Source organism: Gadus chalcogrammus, chromosome 5 (assembly GCF_026213295.1).
Source record: "Gadus chalcogrammus isolate NIFS_2021 chromosome 5, NIFS_Gcha_1.0, whole genome shotgun sequence".
Classification (NCBI taxonomy): Eukaryota; Metazoa; Chordata; class Actinopteri; order Gadiformes; family Gadidae; genus Gadus; species Gadus chalcogrammus.
Window position 1 is genome coordinate 591304 of NC_079416.1, and position 15321 is coordinate 606624.

A 15321-nucleotide genomic window follows, 5' to 3' on the forward strand; every position below is an offset into this window, starting at 1 on the left:
ACCGATAGCCTCGTCATATTATTAAGTATTTAAACCAACGTGGAAAACCTGTTCATGCGGGTGCTTCTGATAACAATATTTTCTAGTTTTTTTTTCTTTCGCACAGGTTTCCGTAGTGTAGTGGTTATCACGTTCGCCTTACACGCGAAAGGTCCCCGGTTCAAGACCGGGCGGAAACAGCATTAATTACAAATTTAATGTTTAAATTCTCCTGCTTTGCTATCAAGCAGCTATTCGGGAAAAGTCTGTCTGGAACAGGACCTTCAGCAGTGACTACTTGGCACCACACCACCTCTTCAACCGACAGCCTCGTCTTATTATTAAGTGTTTAAACCTGCGCTGAAAACCTGTTCATGTGGGAGCTTATGCTGACAAAATTTTCTAGGGTTATGCTCAAGCTAATAGATTTCCGTTGTGTAGTGATTATCACGTTCGCCCAACACGCGATAGGTCCCCGGTTCGAAACCGGGCAGAAACAGTTTCATCGTTTTGAGACATACAAAGTTAATGTTTAAATTCTCCTGCTTTACTATCAAGCAGCTGTTCGGGAAAAGGCTATCTGGAACAGAAACTTCAGCAGCGTCTACTTGGCACCACGCCAACTCTTCAACCGATTGCCGCGTCATATTATTAAGTGTTTAAACCTGTGCTGAAAACCTGTTCATGCGGGAGCTTCTGCTGACAAAATTTTCTAGGGTTTTCCGTAGTGTAGTGATTATCACGTTCGCCTAACACGCGAAAGGTCTCCGGTTTGAAACCGGGCAGAAACAGTTTCATTGCTTTGAGATATACAAAGTTAATGTTTAAATTCTCCTGCTTTACTATCAAGCAGCTATTCGGGAAAAGTCTATCTGGAACAGAAACTTCAGCAGCGTCTACTTGGCACCACGCCACCTCTTCAACCGATAGCCGCGTCATATTATTAAGTGTTTAAACCTGCGCTGAAAACCTGTTCATGCGGGAGCTTCTGCTGACAAAATTTTCTAGGGTTTTGATCAATCTACATGGTTTCCGTAGTGTAGTGGTTATCATGTTCGCCTCACACGCGAAAGGTCCCCGGTTCGAAACCGGGTGGAAACATCAAAACTGTTTTGAGATCAATAAAGTTAATGTTTAAATTCTCCTGCTTTACTATCAAGCAGCTATTCGTGATGAGTCTATCTGGAACAGAGCCTTCAGCAGCGTCTACTTGGCACCATGCCACCTCTTCAACCGATAGCCACGTCATATTATTAAGTGTTTAAACCTGCGCTGAAAACCTGTTCATGTGGGAGCTTCTGCTGACAAAATTTTCTAGGGTTATGCTCAAGCTAACAGGTTTCCGTTGTGTAGTGATTATCACGTTCGCCTAACACGCGAAAGGTCTCCGGTTTGAAACCGGGCAGAAAAAGTTTCATTGTTTTGAGATATACAAAGTTAATGTTTAAATTCTCCTGCTTTACTATCAAGCAGCTATTCGGGAAAAGTCTATCTGGAACAGAAACTTCAGCAGCGTCTACTTGGCACCACGCCACCTCTTCAACCGATAGCCTCGTCATATTATTAAGTATTTAAACCAACGTGGAAAACCTGTTCATGCGGGTGCTTCTGATAACAATATTTTCTAGTTTTTTTTTCTTTCGCACAGGTTTCCGTAGTGTAGTGGTTATCACGTTCGCCTTACACGCGAAAGGTCCCCGGTTCAAGACCGGGCGGAAACAGCATTAATTACAAATTTAATGTTTAAATTCTCCTGCTTTGCTATCAAGCAGCTATTCGGGAAAAGTCTGTCTGGAACAGGACCTTCAGCAGTGACTACTTGGCACCACACCACCTCTTCAACCGACAGCCTCGTCTTATTATTAAGTGTTTAAACCTGCGCTGAAAACCTGTTCATGTGGGAGCTTCTGCTGACAAAATTTTCTAGGGTTATGCTCAAGCTAATAGGTTTCCGTTGTGTAGTGATTATCACGTTCGCCCAACATGCGATAGGTCCCCGGTTCGAAACCGGGCAGAAACAGTTTCATCGTTTTGAGACATACAAAGTTAATGTTTAAATTCTCCTGCTTTACTATCAAGCAGCTGATCGGGAAAAGGCTATCTGGAACAGAAACTTCAGCAGCGTCTACTTGGCACCACGCCAACTCTTCAACCGATTGCCGCGTCATATTACTAAGTGTTTAAACCTGTGCTGAAAACCTGTTCATGCGGGAGCTTCTGCTGACAATATTTTCTAGGGTTTTCCGTAGTGTAGTGATTATCACGTTCGCCTAACACGCGAAAGGTCCCCGGTTCGAAACCGGGCAGAAACAGTTTCATCGTTTTGAGATATACAAAGTTAATGTTTAAATTCTACTGCTTTACTATCAAGCAGCTGTTCGGGAAAAGGCTATCTGGAACAGAAACTTCAGCAGCGTCTACTTGGCACCACGCCAACTCTTCAACCGATAGCCGCGTCATATTATTAAGTGTTTAAACCTGTGCTGATAACCTGTTCATGCGGGAGCTTCTGCTGACAAAATTTTCTAGGGTTTTGGTCAATCTACATGGTTTCCGTAGTGTAGTGGTTATCATGTTCGCCTAACACGCGAAAGGTCCCCGGTTCGAAACCGGGCGGAAACAGCAATACTGTTTTGAGATCAACAAAGTTAATGTTTAAATTCTCCTGCTTTACTATCAAGCAGCTATTCGTGATGAGTCTATCTGGAACAGAGCCTTCAGCAGCGTCTACTTGGCACCACGCCACCTCTTCAACTGATAGCCTCGTCATATTATTAAGTGTTTAAATCTGCGCTGAAAACCTGTTCATGTGGGAGCTTCTGCTGACAAAATTTTCTAGGGCTATGCTCAAGCTAACAGGTTTCCGTTGTGTAGTGATTATCACGTTCGCCTAACACGCGAAAGGTCTCCGGTTTGAAACCGGGCAGAAACAGTTTCATTGTTTTGAGATATACAAAGTTAATGTTTAAATTCTCCTGCTTTAGTATCAAGCAGCTATTCGGGAAAAGTCTATCTGGAACAGAAACTTCAGCAGCGTCTACTTGGCACCACGCCACCTCTTCAACCGATAGCCTCGTCATATTATTAAGTATTTAAACCAACGCGGAAAACCTGTTCATGCGGGTGCTTCTGATGACAACATTTTCTAGGTTTTTTTTCTGTCGCACAAGTTTCCGTAGTGTAGTGGTTATCACGTTCGCCTTACACGCGAAAGGTCCCCGGTTCAAGACCGGTCGGAAACAGCATTAATTACAAATTTAATGTTTAAATTCTCCTGCTTTGCTATCAAGCAGCTATTCGGGAAAAGTCTGTCTGGAACAGGACCTTCAGCAGTGACTACTTGGCACCACGCCACCTCTTCAACCGATTGCCTCGTCATATTATTAAGTGTTTAAACCTGCGCTGAAAACCTGTTCATGCGGGAGCTTCTGCTGACAAAATTTTCTAGGGTTATGCTCAAGCTAACAGGTTTCCGTTGTGTAGTGATTATCACGTTCGCCTAACACGCGATAGGTCCACGGTTCGAAACCGGGCAGAAACAGTTTCATCGTTTTGAGACATACAAAGTTAATGTTAACATTCTCCTGCTTTACTATCAAGCAGCTATTCGGGAAAAGGCTATCTGGAACAGAAACTTCAGCAGGGTCTACTTGGCACCACGCCACCTCTTCAACCGATAGCCGCGTCATATTATTAAGTGTTTAAACCTGCGCTGAAAACCTGTTCATGCGGGAGCTTCTGCTGGCAAAATTTTCTAGGGTTTTGCTCAATCGACATGGTTTCCGTAGTGTAGTGGTTATCACGTTCGGCTAACACGCGAAAGGTCCCCGGTTCGAGACCGGGCGGAAACATGGTGAAAGTATTTGTATTTAGCGCTCGCAGTTGATAGCATAGACTGTGTGAAAGTTAAACTCTAACTCTAGTTGTGAGAAGTTCTTAGGAGTGTCTTGGTGTCAACCTACTTTCCTGATTTGCCTAGCGTTACTGAGTCTTCTACGTGCACCTCTCCAGCATGGACTTCTGGGGTAACCGTCTCATCCTGGATCGTCTAGCGTGCAATGGACGGTTCGTAGTCCATTAGCATGTCGTGGCGGGCTTTGGCCGCTGTCGTTACGACTTTACAATTGAGGCCTAGCGTGCTAGCATTGTTCCCCGCGGTAGCAGATGGGCGAATGGATGTTTAGGATAATATGTTTCAAATATGTATGATATAACCACTTACATTCACACCTGACCACTCAGACCCTGGTTCCATTAAATGTTGTGAACTAGACTGGACGGTTGATGACGGGATTCTGATGGGTTGCCATATACTCCGTGTATGTGTTTTCGTAGTGTAGTGGTTATCACGGTCGCCTCACACGCCAAAGGTCCCCGCTTCGAAACCGGGCGGAAACATCCAAACTGTTTTGAGATCAACAAAGTTAATGTTTAAATTCTCCTGCTTTACTATCAAGCGGCTATTCGTGATGAGTCTATCTGGAACAGAGCCTTCAGCAGCGTCTACTTGGCACCACGCCACCTCTTCAACCGATAGCCACGTCATATTATTAAGTGTTTAAACCTGCGCTGAAAACCTGTTCATGTGGGAGCTTCTGCTGACAAAATTTTCTAGGGTTATGCTCAAGCTAACAGGTTTCCGTTGTGTAGTGATTATCACGTTCGCCTAACATGCGAAAGGTCTCCGGTTTGAAACCGGGCAGAAAAAGTTTCATTGTTTAGAGATATACAAAGTTAATGTTTAAATTCTCCTGCTTTACTATCAAGCAGCTATTCGGGAAAAGTCTATCTGGAACAGAAACTTCAGCAGCGTCTACTTGGCACCACGCCACCTCTACAACCGATAGCCTCGTCATATTATTAAGTATTTAAACCAACGCGGAAAACCTGTTCATGCGGGTGCTTCTGATGACAATATTTTCTAGTTTTTTTTTCTTTCGCACAGGTTTCCGTAGTGTAGTCGTTATCACGTTCGCCTTACACGCGAAAGGTCCCCGGTTCAAGACCGGGCGGAAACAGCATTAATTACAAATTTAATGTTTAAATTCTCCTGGTTTGCTATCAAGCAGCTATTCGGGAAAAGTCTGTCTGGAACAGGACCTTCAGCAGTGACTACTTGGCACCACTCTACCTCTTCAATCGATAGCCTCGTCATATTATTAAGTGTTTAAACCTGCGCTGAAAACCTGTTCATGCGGGAGCTTCTGCTGACAAAATTTTCCAGGGTTATGCTCAAGCTAATAGGTTTCCGTTGTGTAGTGATTATCACGTTCGCCTAACACGCGTTAGGTCCCCGGTTCGAAACCGGGCAGAAACAGTTTCATCGTTTTGAGATAAACAAAGTTAATGTTTAAATTCTCCTGCTTTACTATCAAGCAGCAATTCGGGAAAAGGCTATCTGGAACAGAAACTTCAGCAGCGTCTACTTGGCACCACGCCAACTCTTCAATCGATAGCCGTGTCATATTATTAAGGGTTTAAACCTGCGCTGAAAACCTGTTCATGCGGGAGCTTCTGCTGACAAAATTTTCTAGGGTTTTGCTCAATCTACATGGTTTCCGTAGTGTAGTGGTTATCTCATTCGCCTAACACGCGAAAAGTCCCCGGTTCGAAAACGGGCGGAAACAGCAATACTGTTTTGAGATCAACAAAGTTAATGTTTAAATTCTCCTGCTTTACTATCAAGCAGCTATTCGTGATGAGTCTATCTGGAACAGAGCCTTCAGCAGCGTCTACTTGGCACCACGCCACCTCTTCAACTGATAGCCTCGTCATATTATTAAGTGTTTAAACCTGCGCTGAAAACCTGTTCATGCGGGAGCTTCTGCTGACAAAATTTTCTAGGGTTTTGCTCAATCGACATGGTTTCCCTAGTGTAGTGGTTATCACGTTCGCCTAACACGCGATAGGTCCCCGGTTCGAGACCGGGAGGAAACATGGTGAAAGTATTTGTATTTAGCGCTCGCATTTGAGAGCATAGACTGTATGAAAGTTAAACTCGAACTCTCGTTGTGAGAAGTGTCTGGGTGTCAACCTCCTTTCCTGATTTTCCTAGCGTTACTGAGTCTTCTACGTGCACCTCTCCAGCATGGACTTCTGGGGTAACCGTCTCATCCTGGATCGTCTAGCATGCAATGGACGGTTCGTAGGCCATTGGCATGTCGTGGCGGGCTTTGGCCGCTGTCGTTACGACTTTACAATTGAGGCCTAGCGTGTTAGTGTGAACTCGACTAGACGGTTGATGACAGGATTCTGATGGGTTGCCAGATTTTCCGTGTATGTGTTTCCGTAGTGTTGTGGTTATCACATTCGCCTCACATGCGAAAGGTCCCCGGTTCGAAACCGGGCGGAAACAGAATTATTGTTTTGAGGTATACAAAGTTAATGTTTAAATTCTCCTGCTTTACTATCAAGTAGCTATTCGTGAAGAGTTTATCTTGAACAGAACCATCAGCAGCGTCTACTTGGCACCACGCCACCTCTTGAACCGATAGCCTCGTCATATTATTAAGTATTTAAACCAACGCGGAAAACCTGTTCATGCGGGTGCTTCTGATCACAATATTTTTTAGTTTTTTTTTCATTCTCATAGGCTTCCGTAGTGTAGTGGTTATCACGTTCGCCTTACACGCGAAAGGTCCCCGGTTCGAGACAGGGTGGAAACATGGTGAAAGTATTTCTATTTAGTGCTCGCAGTTGAGAGCATAGACTGTATGAAAGTTAAACTCTAACTCTAGTTGTGAGAAGTTCTTAGGAGTGTCTTGGTGTCAACCTCCTTTCCTGTTTTGCCTAGCGTTACTGAGTCTTCTACGTGCACCTCTCCAGCATGGACTTCTGGGGTAACCGTCTCATCCTGGATCTTCTAGCGTGCAATGGACGGTTCGTAGTCCATTAGCATGTCGTGGCGGGCTTTGGCCGCTGCCGTTACGACTTTACAATTGAGGCCTAGCGTGCTAGCATTGTTCCCCGCGGTAGCAGATGGGCGAATGGATGTTTAGGATAATATGTTTCAAATATGTATGATATAACCACTTACATTCACACCTGACCACTCTGACCCTGGTTCCATTAAATGTTGTGAACTAGACTGGACGGTTGATGACGGGATTCTGATGGGTTGCCAGATACTCCGTATATGTGTTTTCGTAGTGTAGTGGTTATCACGTTCGCCTCACAAGCGAAAGGTCCCAGGTTCGAAACCGGGCGGAAACATCCAAACTGTTTTGAGATCAACAAAGTTAATGTTTAAATTCTCCTGCTTTACTATCAACCTGCGCTGAAAACCTGTTCATGCGGGAGCTTCTGCTGACAAAATTTTCTAGGGTTTTGCTCCTTCAACATGGTTTCCGTAGTGTGGTGGTTATCACGTTCGCCCAACACGCGAAAGGTCCCCGGTTCGAGACTGGGCGGAAACATGGTGACAGTATTTGTATTTAGTGCTCGCAGTTGATAGCATAGACTGTGTGAAAGTTAAACTCTAACTCTAGTTGTGAGAAGTTCTTAGGAGTGTCTTGGTGTCAACCTCCTTTCCTGTTTTGCCTAGCGTTACTGAGTCTTCTACGTGCACCTCTCCAGCATGGACTTCTGGAGTAACCGTCTCATCCTGGATCGTCTAGCGTGCAATGGACGGTTCGTAGTCCATTAGCATGTCGTGGCGGGCTTTGGCCGCTGTCGTTACGACTTTACAATTGAGGCCTAGCGTGCTTGCATTGTTCCCCGCGGTAGCAGATGGGCAAATGGATGTTTAGGATAATATGTTTCAAATATGTATGATATAACCACTTACATTCACACCTGACCACTCTGACCCTGGTTCCATTAAATGTTGTGAACTAGACTGGACGGTTGATGACGGGATTCTGATGGATCGCCAGATACGCCGTGTATGTGTTTTCGTAGTGTAGTGGTTATCACGGTCGCCTCACACGCGAAAAGTCCCCGGTTCGAAACCGGGCGGAAACATCAAAACTGAGCATAGACTGTATGAAAGTTAAACTCTAACTCTAGTTGTGAGAAGTTCTTAGGTCACACCTGACCACTCTGACCCTGGTTCCATTAAATGTTGTGAACTAGACTGGACGGTTGATGACGGGATTCTGATGGGTTGCCAGATACTGTGTGTATGTGTTTTTGTAGTGTAGTGGTTATCACGTTCGCCTCACACGCGAAAGGTCCCCGGTTCGAAACCGGGCGGAAACATCAAAACTGTTTTGAGATCAACAAAGTTAATGTTTAAATTCTACTGCTTTACTATCAAGCAGTTATTCGTGATGAGTCTATCTGGAACAGAGCCTTCAGCAGCGTCTACTTGGCACCACGCCACCTCTTCAACCGATAGCCTCGTCATATTATTAAGTGTTTAAACCTGCGCTGAAAACCTGTTCATGTGGGAGCTTCTGCTGACAAAATTTTCTAGGGTTATGCTCAAGCTAACAGGTTTCCGTTGTGTAGTGATTATCACGTTCGCCTAACACGCGAAAGGTCTCCGGTTTGAAACCGGGCAGAAACAGTTTCATTGTTTTGAGATATACAAAGTTAATGTTTAAATTCTCCTGCTTTACTATCAAGCAGCTATTCGGGAAAAGTCTATCTGGAACAGAAACTTCAGCAGCGTCTACTTGGCACCACGCCCCCTCTTCAACCGATAGCCTCGTCATATTATTAAGTATTTAAACCAACGCGGAAAACCTGTTCATGCGGGTGCTTCTGATGACAATATTTTCTAGTTTTTTTTTCTTTCGCACAGGTTTCCGTAGTGTAGTGGTTATCACGTTCGCCTTACACGCGAAAGGTCCCCGGTTCAAGACCGGGCGGAAACAGCATTAATTACAAATTTATTGTTTAAATTCTCCTGCTTTGCTATCAAGCAGCTATTCGGGAAAAGTCTGTCTGGAACAGGACCTTCAGCAGTGACTACTTGGCACCACGCCACCTCTTCAACCGATAGCCTCGTCATATTATTAAGTGTTTAAACCTGCGCTGAAAACCTGTTCATGCGGGAGCTTCTGCTGACAACATTTTCTAGGGTTATGCTCAAGCTAATAGGTTTCCGTTGTGTGGTGATTATCACGTTCGTCTAACACGCGATAGGTCCCCGGTTCGAAACCAGGCAGAAACAGTTTCATCGTTTTGAGATATACAAAGTTAATGTTTAAATTCTCCTGCTTTACTATCAAGCAGCTATTCGGGAAAAGGCTATCTGGAACAGAAACTTCAGCAGCGTCTACTTGGCACCACGCCAACTCTTCAACCGATAGCCGCGTCATATTATTAAGTGTTTAAACCTGCGCTGAAAACCTGTTCATGTGGGAGCTTCTGCTGACAACATTTTCTAGGGTTATGCTCAAGCTAATAGGTTTCCGTTGTGTAGTGATTATCACGTTCGCCTAACATGCGATAGGTTAAACTCTAACTCTCGTTGTGAGAAGTGTCTTGGTGTCAACCTCCTTTCCTGAGTTTCCTAGCGTTACTGAGTCTTCTACGTGCACCTCTCCAGCATGGACTTCTGGGGTAACCGTCTCATCCTGGATCGTCTAGCATGCAATGGACGGTTCGTAGGCCATTGGCATGTCGTGGCGGGCTTTGGCCGCTGTTGTTACGACTTTACAATTGAGGCCTAGCGTGTTAGCATTGTTCCCCGCTGTAGCAGATGGGCGAATGGATGTTTAGGATAATATGTTGCAAATATGTATGATATAACCACTTACATTCACACCTGACCACTCTGACCCTGGTTCCATTAAATGTTGTGAACTAGACTGGACGGTTGATGACGGGATTCTGATGGGTTGCCAGATACTTGTGTATGTGTTTTTGTAGTGTAGTGGTTATCACGTTCGCCTCACACGCGAAAGGTCCCCGGTTCGAAACCGGGCGGAAACATCAAAACTGTTTTGAGATCAACAAAGTTAATGTTTAAATTCTACTGCTTTACTATCAAGCAGCTATTCGTGATGAGTCTATCTGGAACAGAGCCTTCAGCAGCGTCTACTTGGCACCACGCCACCTCTTCAACCGATAGCCTCGTCATATTATTAAGTGTTTAAACCTGCGCTGAAAACCTGTTCATGTGGGAGCTTCTGCTGACAAAATTTTCTAGGGTTAAGCTCAAGCTAACAGGTTTCCGTTGTGTAGTGATTATCACGTTCGCCTAACACGCGAAAGGTCTCCGGTTTGAAACCGGGCAGAAACAGTTTCATTGTTTTGAGATATACAAAGTTAATGTTTAAATTCTCCTGCTTTACTATCAAGCAGCTATTCGGGAAAAGTCTATCTGGAACAAAAACTTCAGCAGCGTCTACTTGGCACCACGCCCCCTCTTCAACCGATAGCCTCGTCATATTATTAAGTATTTAAACCTACGCGGAAAACCTGTTCATGCGGGTGCTTCTGATGACAATATTTTCTAGTTTTTTTTTCTTTCGCACAGGTTTCCGTAGTGTAGTGGTTATCACGTTCGCCTTACACGCGAAAGGTCCCCGGTTCAAGACCGGGCGGAAACAGCATTAATTACAAATTTAATGTTTAAATTCTCCTGCTTTGCTATCAAGCAGCTATTCGGGAAAAGTCTGTCTGGAACAGGACCTTCAGCAGTGACTACTTGGCACCACGCCACCTCTTCAACCGACAGCCTCGTCTTATTATTAAGTGTTTAAACCTGCGCTGAAAACCTGTTCATGCGGGAGCTTCTGCTGACAACATTTTCTAGGGTTATGCTCAAGCTAACAGGTTTCCGTTGTGTAGTGATTATCACGTTCGCCTAACACGCGAAAGGTCTCCGGTTTGAAACCGGGCAGAAAAAGTTTCATTGTTTTGAGATATACAAAGTTAATGTTTAAATTCTCCTGCTTTACTATCAAGCAGCTATTCGGGAAAAGTCTATCTGGAACAGAAACTTCAGCAGCGTCTACTTGGCACCACGCCACCTCTTCAACCGATAGCCTCGTCATATTATTAAGTATTTAAACCAACGTGGAAAACCTGTTCATGCGGGTGCTTCTGATAACAATATTTTCTAGTTTTTTTTTCTTTCGCACAGGTTTCCGTAGTGTAGTGGTTATCACGTTCGCCTTACACGCGAAAGGTCCCCGGTTCAAGACCGGGCGGAAACAGCATTAATTACAAATTTAATGTTTAAATTCTCCTGCTTTGCTATCAAGCAGCTATTCGGGAAAAGTCTGTCTGGAACAGGACCTTCAGCAGTGACTACTTGGCACCACACCACCTCTTCAACCGACAGCCTCGTCTTATTATTAAGTGTTTAAACCTGCGCTGAAAACCTGTTCATGTGGGAGCTTCTGCTGACAAAATTTTCTAGGGTTATGCTCAAGCTAATAGGTTTCCGTTGTGTAGTGATTATCACGTTCGCCCAACATGCGATAGGTCCCCGGTTCGAAACCGGGCAGAAACAGTTTCATCGTTTTGAGACATACAAAGTTAATGTTTAAATTCTCCTGCTTTACTATCAAGCAGCTGATCGGGAAAAGGCTATCTGGAACAGAAACTTCAGCAGCGTCTACTTGGCACCACGCCAACTCTTCAACCGATTGCCGCGTCATATTACTAAGTGTTTAAACCTGTGCTGAAAACCTGTTCATGCGGGAGCTTCTGCTGACAATATTTTCTAGGGTTTTCCGTAGTGTAGTGATTATCACGTTCGCCTAACACGCGAAAGGTCCCCGGTTCGAAACCGGGCAGAAACAGTTTCATCGTTTTGAGATATACAAAGTTAATGTTTAAATTCTACTGCTTTACTATCAAGCAGCTGTTCGGGAAAAGGCTATCTGGAACAGAAACTTCAGCAGCGTCTACTTGGCACCACGCCAACTCTTCAACCGATAGCCGCGTCATATTATTAAGTGTTTAAACCTGTGCTGATAACCTGTTCATGCGGGAGCTTCTGCTGACAAAATTTTCTAGGGTTTTGGTCAATCTACATGGTTTCCGTAGTGTAGTGGTTATCATGTTCGCCTAACACGCGAAAGGTCCCCGGTTCGAAACCGGGCGGAAACAGCAATACTGTTTTGAGATCAACAAAGTTAATGTTTAAATTCTCCTGCTTTACTATCAAGCAGCTATTCGTGATGAGTCTATCTGGAACAGAGCCTTCAGCAGCGTCTACTTGGCACCACGCCACCTCTTCAACTGATAGCCTCGTCATATTATTAAGTGTTTAAATCTGCGCTGAAAACCTGTTCATGTGGGAGCTTCTGCTGACAAAATTTTCTAGGGCTATGCTCAAGCTAACAGGTTTCCGTTGTGTAGTGATTATCACGTTCGCCTAACACGCGAAAGGTCTCCGGTTTGAAACCGGGCAGAAACAGTTTCATTGTTTTGAGATATACAAAGTTAATGTTTAAATTCTCCTGCTTTAGTATCAAGCAGCTATTCGGGAAAAGTCTATCTGGAACAGAAACTTCAGCAGCGTCTACTTGGCACCACGCCACCTCTTCAACCGATAGCCTCGTCATATTATTAAGTATTTAAACCAACGCGGAAAACCTGTTCATGCGGGTGCTTCTGATGACAACATTTTCTAGGTTTTTTTTCTGTCGCACAAGTTTCCGTAGTGTAGTGGTTATCACGTTCGCCTTACACGCGAAAGGTCCCCGGTTCAAGACCGGTCGGAAACAGCATTAATTACAAATTTAATGTTTAAATTCTCCTGCTTTGCTATCAAGCAGCTATTCGGGAAAAGTCTGTCTGGAACAGGACCTTCAGCAGTGACTACTTGGCACCACGCCACCTCTTCAACCGATTGCCTCGTCATATTATTAAGTGTTTAAACCTGCGCTGAAAACCTGTTCATGCGGGAGCTTCTGCTGACAAAATTTTCTAGGGTTATGCTCAAGCTAACAGGTTTCCGTTGTGTAGTGATTATCACGTTCGCCTAACACGCGATAGGTCCACGGTTCGAAACCGGGCAGAAACAGTTTCATCGTTTTGAGACATACAAAGTTAATGTTAACATTCTCCTGCTTTACTATCAAGCAGCTATTCGGGAAAAGGCTATCTGGAACAGAAACTTCAGCAGGGTCTACTTGGCACCACGCCACCTCTTCAACCGATAGCCGCGTCATATTATTAAGTGTTTAAACCTGCGCTGAAAACCTGTTCATGCGGGAGCTTCTGCTGGCAAAATTTTCTAGGGTTTTGCTCAATCGACATGGTTTCCGTAGTGTAGTGGTTATCACGTTCGGCTAACACGCGAAAGGTCCCCGGTTCGAGACCGGGCGGAAACATGGTGAAAGTATTTGTATTTAGCGCTCGCAGTTGATAGCATAGACTGTGTGAAAGTTAAACTCTAACTCTAGTTGTGAGAAGTTCTTAGGAGTGTCTTGGTGTCAACCTACTTTCCTGATTTGCCTAGCGTTACTGAGTCTTCTACGTGCACCTCTCCAGCATGGACTTCTGGGGTAACCGTCTCATCCTGGATCGTCTAGCGTGCAATGGACGGTTCGTAGTCCATTAGCATGTCGTGGCGGGCTTTGGCCGCTGTCGTTACGACTTTACAATTGAGGCCTAGCGTGCTAGCATTGTTCCCCGCGGTAGCAGATGGGCGAATGGATGTTTAGGATAATATGTTTCAAATATGTATGATATAACCACTTACATTCACACCTGACCACTCAGACCCTGGTTCCATTAAATGTTGTGAACTAGACTGGACGGTTGATGACGGGATTCTGATGGGTTGCCATATACTCCGTGTATGTGTTTTCGTAGTGTAGTGGTTATCACGGTCGCCTCACACGCCAAAGGTCCCCGCTTCGAAACCGGGCGGAAACATCCAAACTGTTTTGAGATCAACAAAGTTAATGTTTAAATTCTCCTGCTTTACTATCAAGCGGCTATTCGTGATGAGTCTATCTGGAACAGAGCCTTCAGCAGCGTCTACTTGGCACCACGCCACCTCTTCAACCGATAGCCACGTCATATTATTAAGTGTTTAAACCTGCGCTGAAAACCTGTTCATGTGGGAGCTTCTGCTGACAAAATTTTCTAGGGTTATGCTCAAGCTAACAGGTTTCCGTTGTGTAGTGATTATCACGTTCGCCTAACATGCGAAAGGTCTCCGGTTTGAAACCGGGCAGAAAAAGTTTCATTGTTTAGAGATATACAAAGTTAATGTTTAAATTCTCCTGCTTTACTATCAAGCAGCTATTCGGGAAAAGTCTATCTGGAACAGAAACTTCAGCAGCGTCTACTTGGCACCACGCCACCTCTACAACCGATAGCCGCGTCATATTATTAAGTGTTTAAACCAACGCGGAAAACCTGTTCATGCGGGTGCTTCTGATGACAATATTTTCTAGTTTTTTTTTCTTTCGCACAGGTTTCCGTAGTGTAGTCGTTATCACGTTCGCCTTACACGCGAAAGGTCCCCGGTTCAAGACCGGGCGGAAACAGCATTAATTACAAATTTAATGTTTAAATTCTCCTGGTTTGCTATCAAGCAGCTATTCGGGAAAAGTCTGTCTGGAACAGGACCTTCAGCAGTGACTACTTGGCACCACTCTACCTCTTCAATCGATAGCCTCGTCATATTATTAAGTGTTTAAACCTGCGCTGAAAACCTGTTCATGCGGGAGCTTCTGCTGACAAAATTTTCCAGGGTTATGCTCAAGCTAATAGGTTTCCGTTGTGTAGTGATTATCACGTTCGCCTAACACGCGTTAGGTCCCCGGTTCGAAACCGGGCAGAAACAGTTTCATCGTTTTGAGATAAACAAAGTTAATGTTTAAATTCTCCTGCTTTACTATCAAGCAGCAATTCGGGAAAAGGCTATCTGGAACAGAAACTTCAGCAGCGTCTACTTGGCACCACGCCAACTCTTCAATCGATAGCCGTGTCATATTATTAAGTGTTTAAACCTGCGCTGAAAACCTGTTCATGCGGGAGCTTCTGCTGACAAAATTTTCTAGGGTTTTGCTCAATCTACATGGTTTCCGTAGTGTAGTGGTTATCTCATTCGCCTAACACGCGAAAAGTCCCCGGTTCGAAAACGGGCGGAAACAGCAATACTGTTTTGAGATCAACAAAGTTAATGTTTAAATTCTCCTGCTTTACTATCAAGCAGCTATTCGTGATGAGTCTATCTGGAACAGAGCCTTCAGCAGCGTCTACTTGGCACCACGCCACCTCTTCAACTGATAGCCTCGTCATATTATTAAGTGTTTAAACCTGCGCTGAAAACCTGTTCATGCGGGAGCTTCTGCTGACAAAATTTTCTAGGGTTTTGCTCAATCGACATGGTTTCCCTAGTGTAGTGGTTATCACGTTCGCCTAACACGCGATAGGTCCCCGGTTCGAGACCGGGAGGAAACATGGTGAAAGTATTTG

At 44.5% G+C, this 15321-nt stretch overlaps 11 non-coding genes across 11 annotated transcripts; all 11 read left to right on the forward strand.

Annotated features, from left to right (window-relative positions):
* The first annotated feature begins 106 nt into the window (after positions 1–106).
* trnav-uac (transfer RNA valine (anticodon UAC)) lies at positions 107–179 on the forward strand. Its single transcript has one exon. It is a non-coding gene; the product is annotated as a tRNA-Val (tRNA).
* An 828-nt stretch (positions 180–1007) lies between these two features.
* trnav-cac (transfer RNA valine (anticodon CAC)) lies at positions 1008–1080 on the forward strand. Its single transcript has one exon. It is a non-coding gene; the product is annotated as a tRNA-Val (tRNA).
* Positions 1081–1627: 547 nt separating this feature from the next.
* trnav-uac (transfer RNA valine (anticodon UAC)) lies at positions 1628–1700 on the forward strand. Its single transcript has one exon. It is a non-coding gene; the product is annotated as a tRNA-Val (tRNA).
* An 828-nt stretch (positions 1701–2528) lies between these two features.
* trnav-aac (transfer RNA valine (anticodon AAC)) lies at positions 2529–2601 on the forward strand. Its single transcript has one exon. It is a non-coding gene; the product is annotated as a tRNA-Val (tRNA).
* Positions 2602–7118: 4517 nt separating this feature from the next.
* trnav-cac (transfer RNA valine (anticodon CAC)) lies at positions 7119–7191 on the forward strand. Its single transcript has one exon. It is a non-coding gene; the product is annotated as a tRNA-Val (tRNA).
* Positions 7192–8105: 914 nt separating this feature from the next.
* Positions 8106–8178, forward strand: trnav-cac (transfer RNA valine (anticodon CAC)). Its single transcript has one exon. It is a non-coding gene; the product is annotated as a tRNA-Val (tRNA).
* Positions 8179–8725: 547 nt separating this feature from the next.
* On the forward strand, positions 8726–8798 carry trnav-uac (transfer RNA valine (anticodon UAC)). Its single transcript has one exon. It is a non-coding gene; the product is annotated as a tRNA-Val (tRNA).
* A 990-nt stretch (positions 8799–9788) lies between these two features.
* trnav-cac (transfer RNA valine (anticodon CAC)) lies at positions 9789–9861 on the forward strand. The gene has a single exon. It is a non-coding gene; the product is annotated as a tRNA-Val (tRNA).
* Positions 9862–10408: 547 nt separating this feature from the next.
* On the forward strand, positions 10409–10481 carry trnav-uac (transfer RNA valine (anticodon UAC)). The gene has a single exon. It is a non-coding gene; the product is annotated as a tRNA-Val (tRNA).
* A 536-nt stretch (positions 10482–11017) lies between these two features.
* On the forward strand, positions 11018–11090 carry trnav-uac (transfer RNA valine (anticodon UAC)). Its single transcript has one exon. It is a non-coding gene; the product is annotated as a tRNA-Val (tRNA).
* Positions 11091–11918: 828 nt separating this feature from the next.
* Positions 11919–11991, forward strand: trnav-aac (transfer RNA valine (anticodon AAC)). Its single transcript has one exon. It is a non-coding gene; the product is annotated as a tRNA-Val (tRNA).
* The last annotated feature ends 3330 nt before the right edge of the window (positions 11992–15321 follow it).